The sequence below is a fragment of the Rattus norvegicus genome, chromosome 1, assembly GCF_021556685.1.
Source record: "Rattus norvegicus strain SHRSP/BbbUtx chromosome 1, alternate assembly SHRSP_T2T, whole genome shotgun sequence".
NCBI lineage: Eukaryota > Metazoa > Chordata > Mammalia > Rodentia > Muridae > Rattus > Rattus norvegicus.
This window is the reverse complement of record NC_141534.1, coordinates 164250963-164261881: the sequence shown is the minus strand read 5'-3', so window position 1 is coordinate 164261881 and position 10919 is coordinate 164250963. Positions and strand designations below refer to the sequence as shown.

Genomic DNA, 10919 nt, shown 5'->3' with positions numbered 1-10919 from the left:
TCACTGAGCTAGGCTCTCCATGCAGCACTTGTGCCTTGTGGAAGGGAGGCTAAATTCAGCATTTCTCACGGTTGTTGTTGTGATAGTTTAGTCACAATGTAGTTCTGGCTGGCCTCGAACTCACAAACATCTTCCTGCCTCTTCCACTGGGGTACTGGGACCAAAGACTAAAAGCATGTATTACTATTCCTCGTTACTTCTCTCATTTAATTGAAAATAATCTAGGCAGCTTGTTAAAATTGACATCCTGATTCAGTGGGTAAGTCCGAGTACCAGTACTGCTGGTTCACAAGGGCTTAGGCACCTGTAATGAATGTTCTTGTCTCCTTTATACCATGCGTTTTGGTTAGAGTAAATCCTGGTTAGTCCGTCTATCCTCCCTCCCTTCCCTCCCTCCCTCTCTCTGTCCCTCCCTCCCTCCCTCCTCATTCGGAAGGATAAAAAACGTTTTACCTCAAATTATTAAGACTAAGAAAAAGAATACAAGTTACTTGAGATGGTACCAGGAAAGAACAAGTGCCCAGTAATGGATTAGAGAAACTAAATGCCTTACTGAAAGATATACAGCAAGTTATTAATCTGAATTTATGCCTCATCCATAGCTTTATATACCACCTATATGCATATGATGCTCAGTTTTATGCCTCAAACCAAGTCCTCTTCTCTCCTAGTTTCTTATTTGTAACTGTGTCCCCATGGGTGGATTCCTTCCCAGCCTCCTTGCCTCTCCCCTCCCCTTCTCCTCTCCTCTCCCCTTCTCTCCCTCTCCCCTCTCCTCTCCCCATCCCTCTCCTATTCCCCATTCTCTTTTCTCTTCACCCTCTTCACCTCTTTTACATCTCTCCTGGTGTTGGAGATTGAAACCTCAGGGCTTCACACCTGCTAGTTAAATGTCCTACCAATGAGGGACACTCCCGCATTTATATGCATTTGAAACGATTGTTTATCTTATATACTTTGGGGCAGGAGCAGCCTTAAGTCTGCGACTTCCTTTCGTTGTACCCTAGGGATGTTGTACAGCATCCTTTTGACCCACAGCTCTGGCTCGTGTGCCCGAAGGGCATGGAGGTTTTTGTACGGACAGAACTTGCTCTGAGTCTCCAACCTGACAGCCTTCCAAGTCATTTGATGAATTTGTCATCCACTCCATGCTGTCTTCAGAATCCACTGAGCACTGTTCCCATGGTAGCTGTGCTCAATGCACTGCCTGTCCTTCACTATAGGTGGGTGCCCTGCTCGTTCTAGATGACTGAACGCCTAGAAACTTCTATTACATGGCCGTGGCAAACCCCCTCATCTTCTTTGAAATTTCTCCTACTCTCAGGAATGTTCAGTCATGGTTTGAAGTCAGTCTTTCCTATTTGCCAGGAACACTCCCATAACCCCTATCTTTCTAATAGGCCCATGTCGATATTCTCTGGAGTCCGAAGATGATAAGTGTTCTGTGGGGGGAGATAGATAGATAGATAGATAGAGCCATTGAACTATTCTTTCTAGAGAGACGTGAACTGCTTTTGTTCGATCCTCTGATGGAGAATGACACAGCATTTGTCAAATCAGTAGCCACAGTTCAGTGTACTTCAAACTGGCCAGAGGATAGATTAACTCCACTCAGCATGGTAGCTACGGCTACGGCCACCACCGGGTTAGGTATCTGGTAGTCCACCTTCGTCTCCTTGAGTCTGGTTTCTGCAATGTCTAGATTTGATGGAGATACAGACTTCCACCCTTAAATTGTGTTTGATGGTGGGCGTCCCCTCTGAAAGGGCATCCCCCTCAGTACTGCTTCTGACTTACCCGGGCTTGCCTCGGGCTATGGAGCAGCCAGGTTTCCACTTGACCTGTTCTACAATAGAGGCTCGAACTTCTCAGGTCAGGGAGCCAGTGTGAAGGTTTTGACTCTGCTAAGTGGATCTCTGCCAGTTTTCTTCTGAGACACCGCAGGGTGGGTGGAGAACATAGGGAGCCATTGTGAAAAGGACTTGGCTCCTGTAGTCCAAATTCATCATCTGAAAGTGGGGATGATAGTCTTTGTCTCTTAGAGGGTGGGGACCATCAAATGATAACTTCAGCACTAACTCTTGGCGTGGAGTGGGTATTGAAAAGCAAAGCATGCCAGCCTGTCTCTCGGCAGACGTCCTGGTTCACCTTTGGAGTGGTTTCCTTACTTAAGTCTTGAGGGGTTTCTGCTTCTCAAGGCTGCCCTTCATAGTACGGCATAATTATTAAAAATGAAGACTTGGGGGTGAGGTGGAGATGTCTTGGTTGTTGCTTTGCAGAAGACCAAGGTTCGATTCTCACAACCATCATAACTCCAGTACCAGAGGACCCAACACCTTCTCTTGACCTCCAAGGGCACCAGGCATGCACACGTGGACATACATATACACACGCAGGCAAACACTCATAAAATAAGTAAATCAAAATAATATTGAAAGAAAGAAGACTTGCTGCCTGACTCCGTAGTTTGTGATCTTGGCTCATCTAGTAGTCAGCTGTTAGGAAATGGTTTACTTTCTCCACAGTTCTATTCTTTATGAAGTGAGGAAAATTCAGCGTGTGCCTCAGTATTGTTTTGTGAACTGTGTTACAAGATGGGAACATCCAGGATCTCCTGGCATATAGTAAACACCATGTCATCATTAGCTATTCTCTCTCTCTCTCTCTCTCTCTCTCTCTCTCTCTCTCTCTCTGTCTCTCTCTCTCTCTCTCTCTTCTTGCTAGCCTAATGTTTCCTCAGAATCTCCTGCTGCTGCTGGGTTACTTCATTTTCTAACCCTTCTTTTCTCCCCTTCATATCCAAATACAATTCTTACTAGATCTCTCTTTAGTTAGATAGCAACATCTTTGGAAAAGAGTCATATCAATGTTTACCTTGCCAGGCATGGTGACTCGACTCATGGATGTAATCTTGGCACTTAGGAGGCTGACTGGGGAGGATTGCCACAAGTTCAAGGCACACCTAGGCTACATAGTGAATTCTAAGCCAGCCTGGGCTTCAGAATGAAATTCAGTTTGAAAAAAACCAAAATAAAAACCCAAACCAAACAAAAATTGTGTATCTTACCTGTACTCTGTGCACCGTGTTGAATGTTTTCTTTGTAAGAATTGACTCAATCTTGAGTTTCAGAATCTCCTGCCTTCACTTTCCAAGTGTCGGATTTTAAGGCATGTGCCACCATGCCCACTTTATTTGGTGGTAGGAGCTGAATCTGGGTCTTCCAGAATATTAGGCAGTCATGCTATTAACTGAGCTATGTCTTCAGTCTTTTCTTTTTAAATAGGATTTTGCTATGTAGTCCAGGCTGGTCTAGGAAAGGCATATAGCCTTTCGGTCCAAGCCGCCTCCCAAGTACTGACGTTGCAGGTGTGCACCCAGTTAATGTGTTAATTAATATAAAATTTTAAATGTAGGAGAGGTGTGTGAATATACTGTAGAATGATGGTGTGACGCTAAAACATATTTCTTGTAGTGAGAATGTTTAAAATTTGATCTAAGTTTTCAAATATAAAGTATGTTCTTTTGTTACCATAATTTTTTTTTTACCTGCTGAGCCATCTGCTGGTCCTTGGATATTTTTAAAAATATTATTTACTTGCTTCATCTTTGTGTGTGCGTGTGCGTACATGTGCGTGTGTGTGTATGTGTGTGCTGGTGTGTGTGTATGTGTGTATGTGTGTGTGCTGGTGTGTGTGTATGTGTGTGTATGTGTGTGTGCTGGTGTGTGTGTGTGCTGGTGTGTGTGTGCTGGTGTGTGTGTGTATGTGTGTGTGTATGTGTGTGTATGTGTGTGCTGGGGTGTGTGTGCTGGGGTGTGTGTGCTGGGGTGTGTGTGCTGGGGTGTGTGTGCTAGGGTGTGTGTGCTGGGGTGTGTGTGTGTGTGTGTGTGTGTGTGTGTGTGTGTGCTGGTGTGTGTGTGGATTCAGAGAACCACCTCAGGAGTCAGTCCTTGCTTTCTTTTCATGGGAGTGCTGGTATTACAGCTGTGTACTACTGCATCTGGTCCTTTTCATATGGCTTCCAGAGATCGGAGTTCAAGTTGTCAGGCCTATGCAGCAAGCACATTTACCTGCTAAGCCATTTTCCTGCCCCCTCCTCCAACGCCTCCCCTTCAATGTTCTCCCCCCTCCAACCTGCACTTGGCTTTGGATGCTCACAGGCACTAAGATAAATACCTTTTAAGATAAAATAATTAATATTGCATGTTTATTTTTCTATCTCTATCATCTATCTATATGTCTGTACGTCTGTCTATTCATGTGTGTGCACAGGCATGCCAAGCTCAGAGGCCAACCGGTGAGATTCAGTTCTATTTTTATAGCCTATGGGTTCTGAGGATCAAACTCAGGTTACCAAGTTTGTTGGCAAATTCCCTTAGTGGCTAACCCATTTCACCAGCCCAAATACAATTAAGCAGATACATACATGTGAAGACACCACCAAGGAAGACACCCAGTGTTGACCTCTGGCCTCCAAACATGCATGTACACACACACACACACACACACACACACACACACACACACACATGTCCATGTGTGCACACACAAGTAATAAAGCTAATAGCATGGGACTGGAGAGATGGCTCAGCGGTTAAGAGCACTGACTGCCCTTCCAAAGGTCCTGAGTTCAATTCCCAGCAACCACATGGTGGTGCATAAGCATCTATGATGAGATCTGGTGCCCACTTCTGGCCCGCAGACACACACGCAGGCAGGTATACATGCAGGCAGAATGCTGCACATATAGTGAAGAAGCCTTTAAAAAGTGAATAGAACAAATGTATTTGTGCACATAGCACAATATGCAAGGCTATCTGAAAGATGAATTCCTATCAAGTGCAAGTGTTGCATTAAAGGGTCTGCGCATCTGGAAAATAAACAGTACCGTTTGTTTTTCTAAGAGGAGACATTCCTTTGCTGCCTGTCCATATTGATAGTGTGGGTGCCCACTTCACCCCACCACCCTGCCACTTTGGATCTAAACCTATTTGTTTTCCTTTGAACTACCAAAAGAATGCACAAAACACCTGCATACAACAGCCATTTTCTTTGGAGTAAGAATTACAGATTTGCTTAGGTTTTATCTTTCTGATAGTGGGACTGGATCTTCTGTTCTATCCTGTGGGTTGAACTCAGAGGGCTTGAGGCAGGTGACTGCCCACAGGACTCAACCAGAATAGCTTCAGGTCGCCTGGGTAATTGAGACCCAGGCTGGTGCCCTGCCTCATAATGGAAATGCAAACCGGCCAAGTTCTATAATGGAGCACAGAGCCATCTCCCGGAAACCACAAATTGCTGACTTGCTCCTGCAAAGAATACTCAGAAGCCAAGTCCAGAAATTCTAACGACGCATAGAACCTGGGTTGGGGGAGGACTTGCATTCAGAACAGAAGCCAGTAGCAGCAGCTTTGGTGGTATTTCCTAGGGAACCAGTGAGAAGCCATGGCCCGTTGCCTCTCCCGATGATCCCAGGACACTAAAGCTAGAGTGGATCCTACACTGACAGTCCCTGCAGGAAGGAGCCTGGCAGTGTCACTTCCCATAGGTAATACAAGGGTTGCACATAGGTGCAAATCCTGATTCAGTCAGTCACTCACAGCTCTGGCCTTGGCGTGTGATGCATTTTAAAGAATCCATGTCTCAAATATCCCATTTCTTTGCTTCAACTTTCCCAGCCATAGATTGCTTGCTATAACACCTGTCTCAGAAGGTCATTGTAAGACTTGAGTGAATAATTATGTTTGTATATAACTTAGCATCGTGCACGGCTCTTTACAATGGCCTAATGAATTCATTATTAGTATTAATAATAATAAACCAGAGGGACCCAGGAAGGGATGTAGGGGAAGAAGTGTTTGCAGGAGGGGCTGACTGTCTGAGCTAGGTCTTGAGGAATCAATGGCTTGACACATTGGGATGAATGAAGTTAACGTAGAAAGGACTCACTTTCTTGGCCCAGACCACAGAGAGCACTGGAGCCTTTGCAGCAGGACAATGCAGAAAAAGTCAGGGGTGAGAGTAGGCACTGATCCCACTGTGAGCACGGCCAGTAGGACTGGCTTAAATGGTCCTGACAATGGCTTGGCATTTACGGTTAAACTGAAGTGTGGGACTTGGCACGGCAGCAATTCCTGTGCGATAGAAACATTTCCCTTAACCGGAGTCTCTTTTGAGAAGACCCGAGCCTCACAGTCTTCAGTGTATTCTAAAGGGGAGCCATGTATTGGCCTTAGTTTTAGATTTCATACTTTTTGACACCAGAGGAACAAGCTCTGGTCATCTCCCACAAGCCTGATGGTATTTATTATTTACTTCTCCTCCATCTCCTTCTCCTTTCCCCTTCCTTCTTCTTAGTTGTCTTCTTCTTCTACTTCCTCCTCCTCCTCTTCTTCCTCCTACTCTTCTCTTCTTTTTCTCTTCTTTTTCTTCTTTTTCCTCCTCCTCCTCTTCCCCTCCTCCATCTCCTCCTCTTCTCCTCCTTGTCCTCCTCGCCCTCGTCCTCATCCTCTTTCTTCTCCTTCTGCACCACCACCACCACCACCACCATCATCATCATTGACAAGTCTCACTTTGTAGCTCAGGATAGCCTTGGAGTCGTTATTGAAGACCAGGATGGCCTCCTCCTGCCTCAGACCTTTGAATGCTAGAATTTTAATGTCTCTGTCTCAAATATACCCTCCCCAGCCTTCTATTGTAACATGAGACAGTCTTCCAGGGTCTACCACTAGCCATTTATTACCATGAAGCTATGGACTGAAAGTCTGTATCCTGGACCAATATTCATGTTAAGACCTTAATCTACTTCATGCTCATGGTATTTGAAATAAGCCTTTGGGAGGCAGGTAAGTCATGAGAGTGGAACTTGTGTGATGAGATTAGTGGAATGGTGGTGTTTGCAAACCTAGAAGTGGGGTCTCACTAAATACTACGCATGTGTCAGCCACCTGGATCTTAGACTTTTCAAATTCCAGAACTATGAGAAATATGTGTGTGTTCCTTGAGTTACTTAATCTATGCAATTTTTATTATATAGCAGCTGGAATTTACTAAGACAGTATTTAGTCTCTCCATAGAGGAAAGTGGAGGTGTAGCCCATAGCCCAGGATGCCATGATGTCAAAACCAGGTCCCTCTTCTGTTGTTGTCCATCATCCTGAGTATGCAGTCTTCATAGTGTGGTCCCTGATGACTGCTCCTACATACACCTGACATTTCAGGTAGCAGAAGAAAGGGAGGAATAAAAAGAGAGTCATATTCCTTCATAGAAGAGACATTTCTCCAAAAAGTCTGCTGTCTGTCTGTCTGTCTACCTACTTATCAATGACAAATGTGTGGGGATCAAAGGACAATTTGCTAGAGACAGTTCTCTTCTTCAACCATGTGGGTACCAGGAATAGAACTCAGGTCATCAGGCTTACCAGCAAATGTCTTTACCTGCTGAGCCATCTTGAAAGCTCTACACCATTCTTCAGTCATGTGGCCACCGTTTGCTGTAAGGATTCAGAGGAATATGAAAATCACAAATGCACATATATAAGTTTCGGTTAAAACTTGTGCTAATACTGAAAAAGTTAGGTGGGGATAGGCTATTGCTTTCCTCAGTTGCTTCTGAGGAGTTGCCCATATTTGGGTAAATAAACACCATTTGCACACATGCGAGCAACCATTTAAGCTTGCTGGGTCCAGAACAACAAAAGCCACCAAAGTTGGAGAGGCTTGTTGGGAGAAAGAAGGGTTTCAGAGGAGAGGTGGGGAATGAGAGGTGAAAATACTCAGTATATACATGCCTGAAATTGTCAGAGAATAAAGGTTTAAGAGGCAGGGGAAACAGACTGTGGCGGTAGATTGTGTATTACCCCAAAGAACTGCATATATGAGGCCAGAAGTTAAGGTCCCTTCCTTGTGATCGAATGAGTCTTCTCCAGTTCTGTGTGATGATTTTGGAGTGTAAGAGGCAACGTCGGTGTGGAACACATGCCTGAGGGAGGCAAGTGTGAGGCTAGCTGTGTTTCTGGGCCCCTTTCTGGAGTTGAACTCTTGAGTAGGACCTTTGGGTGATGGCGGATGAAGTTTCTGATGAATGTGTAGCACAGGGTGTTTATTCCTGGCTACAGAACCTCTCTCTGTGAGGATGGTCTAGCCTGTGCTCTTTCTGGTTGGTTTCGCCCCATCCTTTTTTTTTTTTTTTTTTTTTTTTTTGAAGAAAGGTTCTCACTGTGTGGAGAGTCTGGTCTTGAACCCTCTATGTAGTCCAAGACAGCCTCGAACTTGCCATCCTCCTGCTCCTGCCTCCTCAGGGATGGGATTACGGGTGCATGCCACCATTGCAGACTTTATGTGGTTCTGTTTCTTTCCATTCGGCCATTCCTGACCCCTAGGGGAAGCAGTGTGTGGATGACTGAAGTCTGGTGACAGCTGTGTCATGTTGAATTATGAGGAGCTGAGGGCTCAGCTGCTCACATGTGGATGTAGGCTCCCTGGGAGCAAGCCCTCTTTCTGTTGTTATGTAATAGCTGCAAGAGGAGGAAGGATGGAAACCTGAATGGATTGGTTCCACCTCATCTTTGCTGTCTTTCCTCACTCAACAATGGCTTAGCAGCCAGTTGGAGGCAATTACTTAAGAGACAGACTATGGCTCCAGTTTAGCGATGTGTGCCTGGTGACTAAGTTGAATTAACAGCACACAAGACTTTCCAGAATCTGCAATGCTGTGTGAACATTTATGCATGCGTATGTGCACATGCGTGTTGAGTATTATTGAACTTGGGTCTCTTGTATGCTAAGCACACAGTCTACCACTCAGCAGATGAGGAAATCAGACACAGAAGCAAAATAACTTGCAAATCCTAGAGCCATGTCTAGACGCAGGTGGTCTGTCTAGACCTCCTCCGTGTCTGGCACTGCTTTCCCGTAACTGGTGTAAACTTGGCTTTGCTCTTTCCTTAAACTTCAATTCAGATACTGCCCTCCAGACCAACCTAGCGCTCCAGCCTGGGAAGGGGGCTGCTCTTCTCTCTGCTTTGCTTCCTTACTGGTTGCTGCCAACTTGGTCTAGGATTTTTCTATATACTAGGCTCATGCCCCCAGTCTCCCTAACACTCCTTACAGTGCTTGAATGGGGAAGGGCCTGCTTATATCTGGATGACTTACTGACCTTGTTGCTTCCCCAACACAGAAACAAGTCAGAGAGGCAAAAACAAAGGATCTGTGGGACACAGGCTGTCAGAGGAAGAGCCAAGGCCAGGCCATGGGACTCCTGCCTCCTGACCCTGCTGTCTTTTCTACCAGCTCACGGGCATGGGACATTTGGGAAAGCCTACGAGCATCTTTGAGCATCTACAGAGTCTCTCCATGTAGCTCTGGCCATGCTGGAACTCACTATGTAGACCAGGCTGGCCTCAAACTCAGAGGGATCCACCTGCCTTTGCTCCCAAGTGCTAGGACTCACACCCAGCTAGAAAATCTTTCAAGTCGAGCAAAAGGCACGACAGAATTTATCAGGCTCTGGAGTATAAGTGGGAGCTCCAGGCACAGCTTCTCTTGCTGTGTCCTGGGACCTGGACATGGTTTATAGCACAGACAATGGGAGTGCAAGATTCTCCCTCCCTCTTAGCCTCCTCCTCTCACAGGGCTTCTAGGACAAAGTAATTAGGCTGGTGGCTTAAACAAAGGCAGGCAGTTTCCTTACTTTTCCGGAGTCTTGGAGTATCAGCAGGGTTGATTTTTTGAAGGCCTCTCTGCTCCACTTGTTGGTGGCCAGCTTCATGGCCCACATGACGATAAGACAGCAAATTCAGGAAGCAGGGAACCTAAAGCTCGGGGAACTGCACAGACTCGAAGTGAGGGTTTTAGCCCACAGCACACTTTACTTCGTCTCCGATAACTGCAGGTCACAAGGTTTTTTTTTTTATTTTTTCTTTTTTTCTTTTTTTTTTTTGGAGCTGGGGACCAAACCCAGGGCCTAACACATGCTAGGCAAGCGCTCTACCACTGAGCTAAATCCCCAACCCCACACAAGTTTATTTTATGGTCTGTCACACAGGAATAGATGCTGACAACTAGACACTTAATTGTAAGTTTTCTCCTGATTTTACTGATACTGGAATTTGGTATAAATATATTGATTGATTGGTATAAATGTATTGATTGATGAGAGATAGTATATCCAGTTTTCTGGCTCTTGGCAGCAAGATCTACTGAAGAAGGAGCAATGTGGGTCTTTGGGTGGGGCCTAAGAATTTTGGCCGATACTCAGTTTCTGCAAAGGAGTAGATGGGGAAGGGTCAGGCTTCCTGTGCACAATCACTGGCAGAACTATCCCAATCTGTGGCTGCTAGGGAAACCCAAACACTGCTTATGACCCTCTTGAATTTTGCTGGGTCCTAGGAAGTGATCCTACGGCTTTGTTTCAGAGCTACTCACACACTGACCGAGGGGCTGAAAAGAGAAAGGCTTCCAAGTATGAAGAGAAGCTTTTAGGTACAGCACAGTGGATGAGAGAGAGGAGTAGGCATCAGGGGTCCTGGAGCCTGGTCTCAGTTCCACCCTTCCTGGCTGTAGGCTGGACAAGTGCTCAGGGATCCCAGTGGAATTTCTGAGTTGAGGACCTCCCACAACTGAGGGCAGGGTTGTGGGATGATTTTATTATGCAGGTGAAGGTAGGTACAAGCTAGAACGAGGCCTGTCATTGGACGGTATGGAAGGATGGGCGGGAGAAAAGTTTGAGGGAAGAGGAGGAGACAGGAACAGGGAGGCAGAGGAAGCCGAGGAGAGAACATGGAGGCTGACCTTAAGATTCCACTCTGTGTATTTACAGGTTGTTATGAATGTTCTTAAGGGATGGGTGTGCATAGGACTTTGTATGTTTAGGTGGGCAATTATAACTTATCAATTGGATCAGAGGTCATTGTGTTATGT

General features: G+C 45.6%; 1 long non-coding RNA gene across 1 annotated transcript; it reads right to left on the bottom strand.

Annotated features, from left to right (window-relative positions):
• Positions 1–7005: 7005 nt before the first annotated feature.
• LOC147996886 (uncharacterized) lies at positions 7006–10521 on the bottom strand. Its single transcript, XR_015651900.1, has 3 exons — positions 9691–10521; positions 7437–7492; positions 7006–7207 (listed from the first exon to the last, which is right to left on the bottom strand). It is a non-coding gene; the product is annotated as an uncharacterized LOC147996886 (long non-coding RNA).
• Positions 10522–10919: the final 398 nt, after the last annotated feature.